Genomic DNA, 16,692 nt, shown 5'->3' on the forward strand with positions numbered 1-16,692 from the left:
AAAGGAGAAGTAACAACTGACACTGCAGAAATACAAAAGATCATGAGAGATTACTATAAGCAACTCTATGCCAATAAAATGGACAACCTGGAAGAAATGGACAAATTCTTAGAAATGCACAACCTGCCAAGACTGACTCAGGAAGAAATAGAAAATATGAATAGACCAATCACAAGCACTGAAATTGAAACTGTGATTAAAAATCTTCCATCAAACAAAAGCCCAGGACCAGATGGCTTCACAGGCGAATTCTATCAAACATTTAGAGAAGAGCTAACACCCATCCTTCTCAAACTCTTCCAAACAATATCAGAGGAAGGAACACTCCCAAACTCATTCTACGAGGCCACCATCACCCTGATACCAAAACCAGGCAAGGATGTCACAAAGAAAGAAAACTACAGGCCAATATCACTGATGAACATAGATGCAAAAATCCTCAACAAAATACTAGCAAACAGAATCCAACAGCACATTAAAAGGATCATACACCATGATCAAGTGGGGTTTATTCCAGGAATGCAAGGATTCTTCAATATACGCAAATCAATCAATGTGATACACCATATTAACAAGTTGAAGGAGAAAAACCATATGATCATCTCAATAGATGCAGAGAAAGCTTTCGACAAAATTCAACACCCATTTATGATAAAAACCCTGCAGAAAGTAGGCATAGAGGGAACTTTCCTCAACATAATAAAGGCCATATATGACAAACCCACAGCCAACATTGTCCTCAATGGTGAAAAACTGAAACCATTTCCACTAAGATCAGGAACAAGACAAGGCTGCCCACTCTCACCACTCTTATTCAACCTAGTTTTGGAAGTTTTAGCCACAGCAATCAGAGAAGAAAAGGAAATAAAAGGAATCCAAATTGGAAAAGAAGAAGTAAAGCTGTCACTGTTTGCAGATGACATGATACTATACATAGAGAATCCTAAAGATGCTACCGAAAAACTACTAGAGCTAATCAATGAATTTGGTAAAGTAGCAGGATACAAAATTAATGTACAGAAATCTCTGGCATTCCTGTACACTAATGATGAAAAATCTGAAAATGAAATCAAGAAAACACTCCCATTTACCATTGCAACAAAAAGAATAAAATATCTAGGAATAAACCTACCTAAGGAGACAAAAGACCTGTATGCAGAAAATTATAAGACACTGATGAAAGAAATTAAAGATGATACAAATAGATGGAGAGATATACCATGCTCCTGGATTGGAAGAATCAATATTGTGAAAATGACTCTACTACCCAAAGCAATCTACAGATTCAATGCAATCCCTATCAAACTATCACTGGCATTTTTCACAGAACTAGAACAAAAAATTTCAAAATTTGTTTGGAAAAACAAAAGACCCCGAATAGCCAAAGCAATCTTGAGAACGAAAAACGGAGCTGGAGGAATCAGGCTGCCTGACTTCAGACTATACTACAAAGCTACAGTAATTAAGACAGTGTGGTACTGGCATAAAAACAGAAAGATAGATCAGTGGATCAGGATAGAAAGCCCAGAGATAAACCCACGCACATATGGCCAACTTATCTTTGATAAAGGAGGCAGGAATGTACAGTGGAGAAAGGACAGCCTCTTCAATAAGTGGTGCTGGGAAAACTGGACAGGGACATGTAAAAGTTTGAGATTAGATCATTCCCTAACACCATACACAAAAATAAGCTCAAAATGGATTAAAGACCTAAATGTAAGGCCAGAAACTATCAAACTCTTAGAGGAAAACATAGGCAGAACACTCTATGACATAAATCACAGCAAGATCCTTTTGGACCCACCTCCTAGAGAAATGGAAATAAAAACAAAGATAAACAAATGGGACCTAATGAAACTTCAAAGCTTTTGCACAGCAAAGGAAACCATAAACAAGACCAAAAGACAACCCTCAGAATGGGAGAAAATATTTGCAAATGAAGCAACTGACAAAGGATTAATCTCCAAAATTTATAAACAGCTCATGCAGCTCAATAGCAAAAAAACAAACAACCCAATCCAAAAATGGGCAGAAGACTTAAATAGGCATTTCTCCAAAGAAGATATACAGACTGCCAACAAACACATGAAAGGATGCTCAACATCATTAATCATTAGAGAAATGCAAATCAAAACTACAATGAGATATCATCTCACACCAGTCAGAATGGCCATCATCAAGAAATCTAGAAACAATAAATGCTGGAGAGGGTGTGGAGAAAAGGGAACTCTCTTGCACTGCTGGTGGGAATGTGAATTGGTACATCCACTATGGAGAACAGTATGGAGGTTCCTTAAAAAACTAAAAATAGAACTACCATATGACCCAGCAATCCCACTACTAGGCATATACCCTGAGAAAACCATAATTCAAAAAGAGACATGTACCAAAATGTTCATTGCAGCTCTATTCACAATAGCCCGGAGCTGGAAACAACCTAAGTGTCCATCATCGGATGAATGGATAAAGAAGATGTGGCACATATATACAATGGAATATTACTCAGCCATAAAAAGAAACGAAACTGAGCTATTTGCAATGAGGTGGATAGACCTAGAGTCTGTCATACAGAGTGAAGTAAGTCAGAAAGAGAAAGACAAATACCGTATGCTAACACATATATATGGAATTTAAAAAAAAAAAAAAAGAATGTCATGAAGAACCTAGGGGTAAAACGGGAATAAAGACACAGACCTACTTGAGAATGGACTTGAGGATATGGGGAGGGGGAAGGGTAAGCTGTGACAAAGCGAAAGAGAGGCATGGACATATATACAGTACGAAACGTAGGGTAGATAGATAGTGGGAAGCAGCCGCAGAGCACAGGGAGATCAGCTCGGTGCTTTGTGACCGCCTGGAGGGGTGGGATGGGGAGGGTGGGAGGGAGGGAGATGCATGAGGGAAGGGATGTGGGAACAGATGTATATGTATGACTGATTCACTTTGTTATAAAGCAGAAACTAATAAAAAAAAAACATTAAAGGAAACCAGAATATGTCACCCCAAAATACGTCTCTTTGACATAAAAATTATTTTAAGCTGGCAGTAAACATATTAAGAAGCAGTAAACTGGGCTTCCCGCATGGCGCAGTGGTTAAGAACCTGCCTGCCAATGCAGGGGACGCGGGTTCGAGCCCTGGTCCGGGAAGATCCCACATGCTGTGGAGTGGCTGGGCCCATGCGCCACAGCTACTGAGCCTGTGCTCTAGAGCCCGCGAGCCACAACTGCTGAGGCCTGCGTGCCTAGAGCCCGTGCTTCTCAACGGGAGAGGCCATGGCAATGAGAAGCCCGCGCACCACAATTCTGCAACTGGAGAAAAGCCCACACGCAGCTACCAAGACCCAGCACAGCCAAAAATAAATAAATAAATAAATAAATAAATAAATAAGCAGTAAACTTATGAAAAGCTCTCTCTAACCTCCTCTTTTTCTGCCTAAAGGCTGGATATAAATTCTACTTTTACTGAAGCCAGACTCTTGACAGCACCAGGAGAATCTGCAAAGAAACCTAACTGCACTAGTATCCTCCCATATATTACCTTCCACAGTTTGCTGCCCTTTGAAGCCTAAAACTTCTTTCCTTAGTCCTGTCATTTCTCTTCAAACTCATTGTTCTTTGTTGAAGATGCTACATAAGCCAGAGTTCTAAGCCACTATTTTGAGTTACTCTTCATTCAGTTTTCTCCCATGTATTCTGCATGAGTTAATAAATAGTTTTTCTCTTATTAATCTGCCTTTTTTTTTTTAAAGGAATCTAAGCTGAAAACCTAATATGGGTAGAGGCAGAGGTTTGCCTCTCCTACAACACATTTTTAAATGAATGAATGAGATCTGCTTCCTTGGTACTCACTATTTTATCAGGAAATGTTATACCTACAAACATAGTACTCTAACCCGGACATTAGTCAAGGTTAAGAGGAACATGTAATTGATACGGTCTTTTTATTTGAAAAAAATTGCTATCAGTATTTATCAAAATAAATTCTATTTAAAAATTATAATAAATGAGATGCCGTTTATGGCAAAATTTGTCTTTTAAAGGAACATCCCTGCACACCTGGAGATGCATTCCACCTCTCACTACATCACAGATGACTATTTCCAACCTGACTCTACCCAGAATTCTTGCTACTTCCCACCTGAAATTCCCACTCACAGAGCCCAGGAGCCTGTCCATGTCCTCAGGAGACCTGGGACATCTTGCTCCAAAATGGATCAGAGGCATCAGGACTCAGCAGAAAAGTGCCTCTTCAGGATTTGAATCCTGTTTTTGCAGCTGTAATATTCGACATCAAATTTCTTTACATCCCAGCCGTTTTATTGAACGTACTAACAAACAAACTCATATTTTCCTGATATGATTCACCTGAACTGAAACTAAAGCTTTACTAACCCAGCATTCTACATGGCACCCCTCTCTATGCTCATCAATAGTAATCAGTCATTCACCACAATAACTCTCAATGCTTTTTCCTAGCAAGGAGAAATCTGAAGAGTCACCTTACAAACAATGGGTGGTTACTAATTTATCTTTCTACTGCCCCCTCAAAATCACTGGAAATGTGCACTTTACCCTGTCAAACTGCTCTATTAAGAATTGAAAGAGGCAACATTGTGCAGAGAACATGGAGTTGCAATAGTAGAGATCTGAGTGTGACCTTGGCAGTTTACTTAACCTCTCTGAGATCCAGTATCTGAAAAAAATAGGAATAATACACCAACTTCATAAGGTTGATATGGTATGAGGATATTACCACCAGCGATTTTGACTTAATTATCCAGGCAGTTTCGAAGCATCTCCAGGTGATTTTAATGCACAGCCAGGGTTAAGAACCACTGGGTAAATTCTTCTCAAAAGTATTATCTCCATGACCACCCCTCAGAAACTTTAAAATGACTTTTGAATATTAAAAGCAGGATTAAGAATATAAAACAACCTCTTTTCACCTGTGTAAGCAAAACTAGAATATGCTTAGGAATGGAAAATGCTAACGTTCATAGTAAAACTGTCCAACAACTGAGTTAAGAATGAACATACATACAGGGCTTTTGAGGAAAGCTTTGTCTTCAACAAAGAACCCAGAGTTATATATCTGAATTATTATATCCCTCCAAAGTAGTTACTACATGAAGATAAGCTATAAAACCTATTTTAATGATGCTGCCACTATGGAAAAATAAATTTATTAGAGAGAAATTGCCCTTTGAGACTGAGGTAGATTTACTAAAATGTCTTAAATGGCAAAAAAATTTTGATCTTTGATTGCAGATTTAACTTCTGGAATCAATAAAGTATCATTTGAAATCAAGTCAGGTGAGTTGGTAGTTAACCAAGATGGGAGCTCTCATTGTAGGCATTGGGCCCAACGTCTCTGAGGGGCTCTTGCTACATATCATATCCTTCAGTAACTAGCACTCAACCTAGCACAAGTCACGGCTCAGTGACTGAACTTAAATGAAATATTCAATACAAAGACAGATTATCCCAGGTGGCCTTGAAGGTCATTCTCAAAGAAAAGATTAGAAATGGTTGGAGCAATATTGACCTCATTAGAATAAGGATGTGGTTTTCCAGACAGGCAGTGTTCATGCCACATGTTTGTTACAAAGACCATTTCAGTTCTTCCTAAATATGTTTGGATTAAAGGGGAGTGACCATGGCAAAACCATGGTATCACTAAGAGATGGTGGTGGCTGTGTCTTCAGAGCTTTCACAGGGGACATTCATTATAGTAAATAACCCAAAATGTAGGTCTGACCCTTGGCTGTGCAGGCTCAGAACAATAACTACCGGTTTGTGCAGAATAGGTCTGACTCTCGAGGCTGGACTCCCATTAATCAACATGATGAGAATGATGTGTAACACCAGAATTCCAATTAGTTATGTTACAAAGAGAAGTATAATAGTTGTAGGGCCCAGAGACCTCTGGTAATTATGACCAGCACACTTTCTTTCAGAAAGCAGACCTGGGTGGGAAGTTCAGGTCCATCAGAAGGTGGCACAGTGAACAGGAACTTGAGATTGGGTGAATGAGTGAAGGCCTCCACAGCATCCAGTTGGGATAACCTGAGGACTATTTCTCACAATAGGGAGAGCCCTTTGGTGGGAATGCCACACTCAAGTTCAATGACCAGGATTGTTTCTCCCCCTTATTTAGGAGGAAATGGCTCAAGTTCACCTCTCCACTATCTTTTAATGTTCATTTCCACCACTGTCCAACTTCTTTTCTGACATATTTATAATCTATATTAGTACATTCCGTCATGTTATATCAAATCTTGTGAGCCCTAAAAACAGTGTCTTTTTAAGATGACTTTGCACCTTTTGCTCTGGTCTATTGTGAATTGACCTTAATGCTTGACTCTTATTTCCCTGTTTCCCAAATGTATGAAGTTCAGGAGATACCTAACCCATTGTGTTCTGACAATACTTATAGTACCAGAAGTCTCCCGTGTAAAAAAAAAATTTTTTTTCAGAAGAAAAATCCACTAGTCTCTCAACAAATATCAATTGCACCAGATATTTTTCTAAATGCTGGCAATTCCATGGTAAACAAAACAGATAAAGACCAAAACCTCATGGGGCTTACATTCTAGCTGAAAAAAGGAAATAAATGAGAGAATAAATACTTATATAAAATAATTTCATATGGTGATAAAATGAAAATAAAATTAGAAACTCCTACTAAAATGTTCATTTGTAAATTAAGAGAAAATTCTTACCTCTGGGAGATTTTCAAGTCTACCTTACATGGTCCCAAGGTGACTAGAAATATCATGGTCAAAGTAGAAAAATAAAAGGGAAGGTCCCACTCGAAAAAAAAAATACAGAAAAATATGAGATCAGGGACCTTGGAAATTCACATACCCATGACAATGAGAACAAGACCGGTGTGGTTCTGCAGTTCCAGAAATCTATGCCTGTGAATTTTCTCCCCGCTAGTGCTGCTTGTATTTTTGACAGTTTCCTCAGGATCTATGGCCTTAAATGATGCATGGAGAAGGGGGAAAGTGGAATTACTCCTTTATGCCATACCTGAATTTAATGTCTTGCAGCAGTGCCCCAGATTTTTACTTTGGGTCTTGCAAAAGTAATATCTCTTGGGGAAAAATGGAGGCAAGAAGTACCTGAACACAGAACCATCATATTTAGCCTAAGAAAAAGGGAAGTGGCAGCCAGAAGTAATTATGATCATTACAGCATGTATCATTTATTGAGTACCCACTATGTCTCACGTACTGAAGAGGCATTTGCGTATTTTACCCAAATAAACTCAGAGACCCTGTGTAACCCGATTTCCAGGCAAAGGCACATTCAAAGAAATGCAATCCAGTAGTCAAAAGAAATTTTAAAATAGTTCTGTTCATTAACTTGCATTTGAAATAAACTCCTTAAAATTCCCTTTTGTCCCCTCTCTATACTCATATACCCTCTGCAGTTCTACAGTCTCTTATCCCAGCCTCACCCTCCACTTCTGCACAGAATGTACTGAAAACCCGCCACCACTGGGACAGGCTCTGGTCTCTCCTTTTTCTTCCCCTTTTCTGCCTGTTTTTCTGGTTCTCCATCTCTAACCATTCTCCTGATTCTAAATCACAGACACCCAGAGAGTCGGACAAGCAAGGCAGAAATCATCTTATAAGAAGGGGAATGGGTGAAATTGGAAAGACAAAGACAATATTATCTTTATTAAGTTGGGACAGGGGGAAGTAGCAGGAAGGCGGAAGGCTGAGAACATTCGCATGTTAATAGGTGTGAGAAATGATTATAATTATGGCCCTAGTGAATCCCCTTCCTTGCTCCCAGCCCCTCTGCAATGAGACATCCCTCTCCTTAAATCTGGACTGGCCTTGTGATTTGTTTGGGTCAACAGTATGTGGCAGAAGTGATATTATGCAAGGTCTGGAATCTTGTCCTGAAGAAGTTTTGCAGTTTCTGGTTTTGTTCTTGGAACCCTGAGACCATTGTGCTGTGAAGAAACTCAGCCCAGCCTGTTGGAGGATGTGGAAGAAAACCAAACCATTCCACCTGCCAGCCAACACCTATGACCAGAGGTGTGCTTGAGGCCGTCTTGCACTCTCCAACCCCAGTTGAGCCATCAGATGACACAGTCACATGAGGGATTTCAGGCAAGACCTGAAGTAGAACTGACGAGATTGCCAACCCATAAAATTATAAGGAAGCAAATCATGGTTTGGGGATGGTTTATAACAGAGCAAAGGTCATTCACATATAAATCATTAGCTTGTGTAACTCTTACAACACAAAGTAGGTTATTCTTATTTTATAAATGAGAAACTGAAGTTCTGCAAAATTAAGTATCTCATTCAAGGTCACAGAACTTCCAAATGATAAAACTAGCTTGGTATCCTGGTCTGCCTGCTTTCATATCTCATTCTTACATGGTCCTTTGACTCCATCTCTGAGATCTATGAGTTACGTCTACTAAGAATCATTCCTTCTGTTAAACTCCTAGAAATTGATCACTGAAAACAGTTTCTTAACATCTCCCCCTTCCCAGCAACTTTAGGACTTATACCTGTACATCCATACTGGTGGAAATCTGTACACTTTGTGTTCCAGTTTGTGTCTCCATGGCACATTATATATGGTTAAGGGCATTGTTCAATTTGGACTTTTAAGGCATTTTAATGGCTGTCTAACTTCATTTTTGTTCATTTATTTACTCTAATTAATTAGCTATCATAATTACTATCAACTGTTGAATGTTTACAATGGGTTGGACACTCCACTAAGCACTCTGCATGCATTATCTCATTTAATCCTCACAAAACCCTACTGTGTTGCCATTGTCACCCCCATTTTGCCAACAAAGAACCTGAGGTTCAGAGAGTCATACAGCTAGGAAGTGTTGTAGCTGGGACACAAACCCAGGCCTGTCTGATGATAAAGCCTGTGCATTTAACCAGTGGATTGTACTCAGTGGTGTTCTGGTAAGTAGTTTACAGCTGGCTCTATGAGAAAAAGAAAGCCATGATTTGTAGCTTTTGTGATTCCCGTGGTATAAATACTCATATTATCATTGATGTCAAGCTAACAAACAGACTTCACTGAAGGCAGAGTTGGGGAAAGCAGAAAGTCTAGAAAAGCCTCTAACCCCACCATCCTCTCCAACAGACAGACATGGCTTATGACATGGGAGCTGCAAAAACTTGGCTGATAGCACAGCTGGCCATCTTGAAGCAAGAAAGCTGATAAAGAGCTGTGGCACAATCCAGAAAACTAAACCAACAGTCAGACGTCCCAAAGATGTTTCTGTTTTCCCGTGACACCCTGCCTATTCACTTGCCACTGTTATGGCAGACCATGTTCCAAGAAGCATCACATGAATCACCTAGTCCAAAGCTTTCAGAGCCCTCAAAAGACCCCTCATCCAACCTCCTTCTCTGAATAAACCCCTTTCTCCTCATGGCCAGGGTATTGGTTTCATGGGTTAGGGGTTCCAAAGGAGCTGAAATGAGGGAATGGATTTCTTTCTTTCTTTTCTTTTTCATAAATTTATTTATTTATTTATTTATTTATTTATTTATTTATTTATGGCCGTGTTGGGTCTTCGTTGCTGCGCGCGGGCTTTCTCTAGTTGCTGTGAGCGGGAGCTACTCTTTGTTGCGGTGTGCAGGCTCCTTACTGGGGTGGCTTCTCTTGTTGCAGGCACGGGCTCTAGGCATGCAGGCTTCAGTAGTTGTGGCACACTGGCTCAGTAGTTGTGGCTCGTGGGCTCTAGAGTGCAGGCTCAGTAGTTGTGGCACATGGGCTTAGTTGCTCCTCAGCATGTGGGACCTTCCTGGACCAGGGCTCAAACCTATGTCCCCTGCATTGGCAGGCAGATTCTTAACCACTGTGCCACCAGGGAAGTCCCAAGGGGGTATGGATTTCTAGTGAGTCAGCATAGGGCATGGGCACCCAGAAAGTGCAAGTCAAGTCAAAGAAGCAGGAGAGGAAATATGGCCTGATGTCTAAGAGTGTGAACTCCAAAATCAGAGAAATCTGGATATGATTCCCAATTCTACTTACTATTAATCATGGGACCTTGGAAAATTAATTTAATTTTTCCATACCTCAGTTTCCCTACCTATAAAATGGAGATACTAATAATACCTTCCTCATAGAGTTATGAGAAATACATACGCTAATGTACATAAAGATCTTAGCACAGCTCCTGGCACATGAAAACATTCAGTAAAGAATAGTTCTGAGGGAGTTCCCTGGTGGTCCAGTGGTTAAGACTCTGAGCTCCCAATGCAGGGGGCACGGGTTCAGTCCCTGATCGGGGAACTAAGATCCCGCATGCCGCATGGCACAGCCAAAAAAAAAAAAGACACATTAAAAAAAAAAAAAGAATAGCTCTGAGCATTATTAGCTACTACTCTTTTTTTTTTTTTTTTTTTTGCGGTACACGGGCCTCTCACTGTTGTGGCCTCTCCCGTTGCAGAGCACAAGCTCCGGACGCGCAGGCTCGGCGGCCATGGCTCACGGGCCCAGCCGCTCCGCGGCATGTGGGATCTTCCCGGACCGGGGCACGAACCCATGTCCCCTCCATCGGCAGGCGGACTCTCAACCACTGAGCCACCAGGGAAGCCCAGCTACTACTCTTTAGGGACTGCTGAAGCTCAGATACCAAGAAGATGAAACGTAAGTACTGAATGTGATCAGCAAGAGCAGAGTGGATGTCAGGCTACAAAATCAACAATGGGGAGTTTTAAAGCAAAGAACCTGATTTCAACTTTTATTTTAGCAGAAAACCCTGGCCGGCTTTAAGAGTCTGTTAGACCAGAGAAAAGGAGACCCCTGTCAATCCAACCGAGTGATCATGAAGGCTTGAACTAGGAGTGGAGATGGTAGGAGAGTTTTGAGAGGAATACCAGGGATGTTAACAGTGAGAGAGCTTCCAGTCTCTGGTGAGGGCGGTTAGGTAGATGGTGAGGCTGCGGGAAGCACAGGAAGGCTGAGGGTGTGTCTGATGAGGAAAGCTGTGGCCATGGTAGGTCAAGATTATGTGGCAGGTGGCTGGGGAGGTGAGTCTGGAGCACTGGAGGCAGAATCAGGAGCCATCGGGCCTGGAGGTTCCTATCTCCTGCAACCAGCCACCCATGGTTTCGTCTTCAGGTGCCAAAGCTCTTGCCAACATTGATCTAAACCTCAATAGAGCATGGAGTTTTGAAAAACTAGCAAAAAAGGTAAAAGAGTTCTTGTCTGAATAAATAAGGAGATGATGAACAGCAGCTGCTGGAAAGATAACAGCTTTACATGGTGGTAAATAGGATCTTGTAGAAATTAAAAAGTACGGAAGTATTTTAGAACCACAGCAAAACCTCTCGAGATAGCGGTAAATATAACAGAAGTCAAAGAAATTAGAAACCAAGATTCCATTTTAGGAAGAATTTTTTCCCATAAAATAAGTTTTCCATTTTTTGTGTATATGAGAAGATTAGAAAATGACCGAAAAATGGAAAGAAGGAGAAAACTATAAAACACAGTTTCATACAAACAATGTAGTTATAAACATTTTAGAATTGTTTTCTTCCAGTCTATGTTTACTATGTGTAAAGTTCTTTTCTTGTATAGTTGAAAAAATATATATGTATTATATGTATATATACATATAATACGTATATATCTTTGTATTTTGCTTTTCCACTTAACATTATAACAAAAGCAATTTTTGCAAGAATATACAGGATAATTCATTCAACAGAAAAACTAGTCTTAAAATAGACCATTTCATATAGAAGAATTTATCAAATTATAAAAAGAGTGTTAAAAAGCAATGAGAAAGGGAAGGTTTATCAATAAATAGTGCTGGAAAATTGATTAGCAATTTGTAAAAAGCATTCATTTAAGTCCCTATCTTCTCCCTTGCACTAAAATGAATTACTGGTGGATTTTTTTTAAAAGAATTTTTTAAAACTAGAGCAAATAAAATTAAATATTTATTGGACTTCTGGAGAAAAAGGACTGTCTCCTTTCTAAGCTAAGACTTGGTAGAATAAATCAAATGTAAATTACAAACGATTAATATCCTCTCTCCTTTGAGAACTCAATCAAATCAGTAAGAAAATCACTAAACCCCCAATGATAAAATGGTGAAGGCCATAAACAGACAAAGGAGATAGTCAACCAGTTAACAAACAGGAAAACGTGTGACTCCAGTAATAATCAAAGAAATGTAAACTAAGCACAATGTTACCTTAATTTTTTTTTTACCCATTAAATTAGCAAGGTTTAAAAATTGTACTCAAGAAAGCAATCAGGAGAAGCTAGTTATGCTGTAATAACCACCACAAAAAGTAAGGGACTGAAAACAGCGACTGACAAATTTTTTCTGTAAAGTGCCAAAGAGTAAATATTTCAGGCTTTGTGAGCCATACAGTCTCTGTTACAACTACTCAACTCTGTCATTATACCAAAAAAAAAAAAAGCCCCCATAGATAATTCATAAATGAATGGATATGGCTCTGTTCCAATAAAATTTTATTTAAAGAACAGAAAATGAGCCAGATTTGGCCTGCAGGTCAATAGTTTGCCAACTCCTGACTTAAATTTTTTTTTTTAATATTGGGGTATAGTTGCTTTACAATGTTGTGTGAGTTTCTGCTGTGCGATAAAGTGAATCGGCTATATGTATACATCTATCCCCTCCCTCTTGGACCTACCTCCCACCCTCCCCCATCCCACCCATCTAGGTCATCACAGAGCACCGAGCTGACCTCCCTGCGCTATTCAGCATGTTCCCACTAGCTATCTATTTTACACATGATAGTTTATATATGTCAATCCCAATCTCCCAATTCAACCCATCTCCCCTTCCCCACCCCCCGTCTCCACACATCCATCCTCTACATCTGTGTCTCATTCCTGCCCTGCAAATAGGTTCGTCTGTACCATTTTTCTAGATTTCACATATATGCATTAATATACGATATTTGTTTTTCTCTTTATGACTTACTTCACTCTGTATGACAGACTCTAGGCCCATCCATGTCTCTACAAATGACCCAATTTCGTAACTTTTTATAGCTGAGTAATATTCCATTGTATATGTGTACCACATCTTCTTTATCCATTCATCTGTCAATGGACATTTAGGTTGCTTCCATGTCCCGGCTACTGCAAATGGTACTTAAGTCTTATTTCTCCCTCATGCTACATGTACATTACAGGTCAGCAGGGATGTTCAGTTCATTATAGACACTCAGGGATGAAAGATGCTGGAGGCTCCAAATCCGCTTCTGCTTCTACAGTTACTTTGTCGGGGGAATTCTAGAAAGTCACACACAGACAATTCAATGCTCTGGCCTAGAAGTGACATACATCACTTCTGCTCACATTTCACTGGCCAGAACTCATCATCTGGTCCTGCCCAACCACAGGGGGGCAGGAAGATCAGATTTCCTTCTAAGCAGAGCTGGTTACCAGTGAGCAGAGCTAGTGATAACCTCACTTGGTACTAGTAAGGATGAAGGGAAGCAGGCATCATCACCTTTGGCTGAATTTGGATGGTTGTCCATACGCAGTAGCATTGCCTGGCGTAGCAAATCAAAATACAGGACAGCCAGTAAACTTCATATTTCAAATAACAACAAATAACTTTTTTTAGAATAGACATTCCCAGCCACTCCTTTCTGCCAACTTGCATTAAGTGACAGAAACTATGTCTGCCATGTTGGGACCCCCATGCTGAGGATACCGGAATGAAACAGCAGCAAGAGTTCAGGTTTCTAAAACTACTCGTACCAAGTGCTGACTTTGTGCTTGGCACCTGCATCGTGCTTGAGAGCAATCGTTTTCATTTTACCGGAAACAGAGACTAACAGAGTTTAACTAACTTGCACAGATCATAAATGGGACAAATGGTGGATCAGAGGTTGGATTCTTAATCTCCATGCTATACGGGCTCACTACTACACTGTCAAAGGGAATGTCTGGGAGATGCAGGGTTCTCCTCCTTAGTTTCCTATCAGTGAAGCAAAGGGGCACACCAGGAGGTCTCTAAGGGGCCCCTGGTTCTGACAGCCTCTGAATCAAGGATGCTTTGAAATCAATCATTTCAACACAGGAGCACTGCAGGACAAGAGATGTGTATTTTTGAGAACTGTTCTAGTTTAACCAATATCATCACCAGTTTTGGTGATTTCAAATGATTAACTGTGCCAAACCCAGTGACTCACTTACACCAAAGAAAGTGCCTGCTCGGTGGAAGACAGTAGGAACTTCGATGTGGAGACCTAAAGAAACAGCCCATGTGTTGGTCTAACCTGGGAGCCAGACCCCCTGGAACTGACACCAAGCTCAGCCCTTAACTAACTACGAACACTCAGGTAAGTTACTTATGCTTTCTGTGTCTCAGTTTCCTTCTCAGCAAAAGGGAGGTAATAAGAGACAATGCCTCGCAACGTTTTTATAAGGAGTAAAGGAGATGATACATAGAACGCACTTAAAACACATCGCCTGGCTTATACATTACAAATAAGTAAACAAAAAAATAAATGATAAATAAGTGCTATACTTTATTATTATCGTCTTTCTCCTGAGTTCACTCTCCTTGTTCCTTCCTTTCAGCTTTTGACCCTTTGACCCTAGAATGACCCAGTAGATTTGAACATCATACTTGCCCTGCTAAGACTCTGGCACCTATTTTTAAATGATCCTGGCCCTAGCTCCATCTCTCCTGCTAGGATAAGACATATTTCCAGGGCTCACCTAGGATCACCCCAAACCCTGACTTTGGCTTTATACATCTATTGTGGCCCCAGAATCCCATATATGCCCCCCTTCCCTGAGCTGCAGACAAAAACCCATCCATACCTAGTTTGGTCCCATAACTAAAGATTCCCTCCCCTGAGGCAGGCACTGATTCAAGGAGTGAAGAACCCAGCAGGGAGTAAACAAGCAGTCTTCCTGCCCTTGAGAGTGACAATGCAGGTGGCAGGTAATAAACCATCAGGGACACACCTGTCAGGTGGAGATGAGTGCAGAGGGATACAGTGACCACCAGGATACTATTTTTGCAGACAGTGTGGTCAGAGTTGAATGACAAAGTTCATTTTGTTCTGCGTAGTACAGTGAAGAACCGGACTTCAGCTGCTACTTGGAAGAAGACAGCTGCGTGTACCACACGTGGAGAAACGGGAACATTCCATACTATGAGAAAGAAGTCTTTCAAGGAATTCTAGGAGCCATTTAGCTTTTCCAGTGGGAGTACATGCTCACGGAGGCTACAACCCTTGTAAGTATCAGGGTTTGGATACTAGTCAAATCTGTCATTGCTAGAACCCTAGAGGTTTCAGTGGGACCGGTCATCTGTGGTCCCTGGGTTAGTTGTATGGGACTCCATGGCCATATCGCAAGTCAGCATAAAGCTCTTGGCTTAAGAAGCCACCTCAGGATGCCGAAGCCAGGCTCCCAAAGCAATGTGGGCATCATCTCCACGTGGGAATATCTGAGCAAAGCCCTCTTGATTCCTTGAGGACATTTGCATCGGGTCCTTATGAACCAAAACCACAGAGAAGGTGCCTCCTTTCGAATCTTCCTCGTCCTCCTCTCCCTCCTCCTCTTCTTCACGCCTCTTCAGCAGCAGCACACAGAGGGAAGAAACCTGATCTCTGAGAATCTTAGGTAAGAGGATGGTTTCTGATGGCCCACTGGGACTGCCTCACCTTCCCTGAGAGAAGTGACCAAATGCCAGTGTTGGACGTTGACCCTGAGAGGAACCTGGGGGAAGGGCCTTAGTGGAGGATCCCTGTCTGCAAAGCCCAAGACACAGAAACATCACAGCCCCCAGCCTCCTCCCTGACCCACACAGAGTTGTCCCCTTCAAAAAGACAAACTGTATAGGAAAACACCGGCATGCTTCATAGAGCCTCTTATTCTAAGCAGAACAACTTCATCTTGAATTGGCAAAAAAAAAAAATAATAATAAGTTTGTAAGGGAAGTCATGCGCAGCCAGGGGCCTTGGGGGGAAGGGGACCATAACATGCCCAAGGGCTTCCTGTCGGTGAGGTTGGCAATCATTTCAGAGCAAGGTATGAAAATGCATTTCATTCATAACCAAATTAAAAGGCTTCAAGTTCTGTGAGTAATTTTGGGCCGGTCTCTCTCTCTCTCTCTCTTTTTTTATTATCAGTCTCTTAATTTAACCATCTGGAATTCTTCTAAAAGTGCCATCCTATTCAGCATTTAGAAATGAAGGACTTGACTTTAAATGGGAAAACCTCCATTTCATTTTGAAGACAGAACTCAAGTTCTCCTATTCTGCACAAATCACAAATATGTATGCTTTGCGATGGTAAAGGTTAACTCCAGATAATTCATTTCACACATGACAGAAGACATGTAAATGTAATGAACTGACTGAAAAACCTGAAAAATGCACCCTCTCTCTAGGGTCCCCAGGTCCTAAGATATCTTTTCCAATCATGTGGAATGTTCGGTGTCGTCTACACTAAATAATATTCAGGTGCAGGGTGACATGTAGTGTGTGATGTAATCGTAGGCTGAGCGACTTGTCCTGGTCCTGCCAACACAGTTTAAATCAGTCTTGGTATCTTGGTGTCTAGATTGGAGCTGAAAATGAACCTCACAGTGTTTTTATGATGCTCAAAATTTAAATAAAAGGATATTCCTACATTCTTGGGAAATCCCAAAGCACTATATAAATGTTACTTTCCAA

The sequence above is a fragment of the Hyperoodon ampullatus genome (genome assembly GCF_949752795.1).
Source record: "Hyperoodon ampullatus genome assembly, chromosome: 3".
In the NCBI taxonomy this organism is placed as follows: Eukaryota; Metazoa; Chordata; class Mammalia; order Artiodactyla; family Ziphiidae; genus Hyperoodon; species Hyperoodon ampullatus.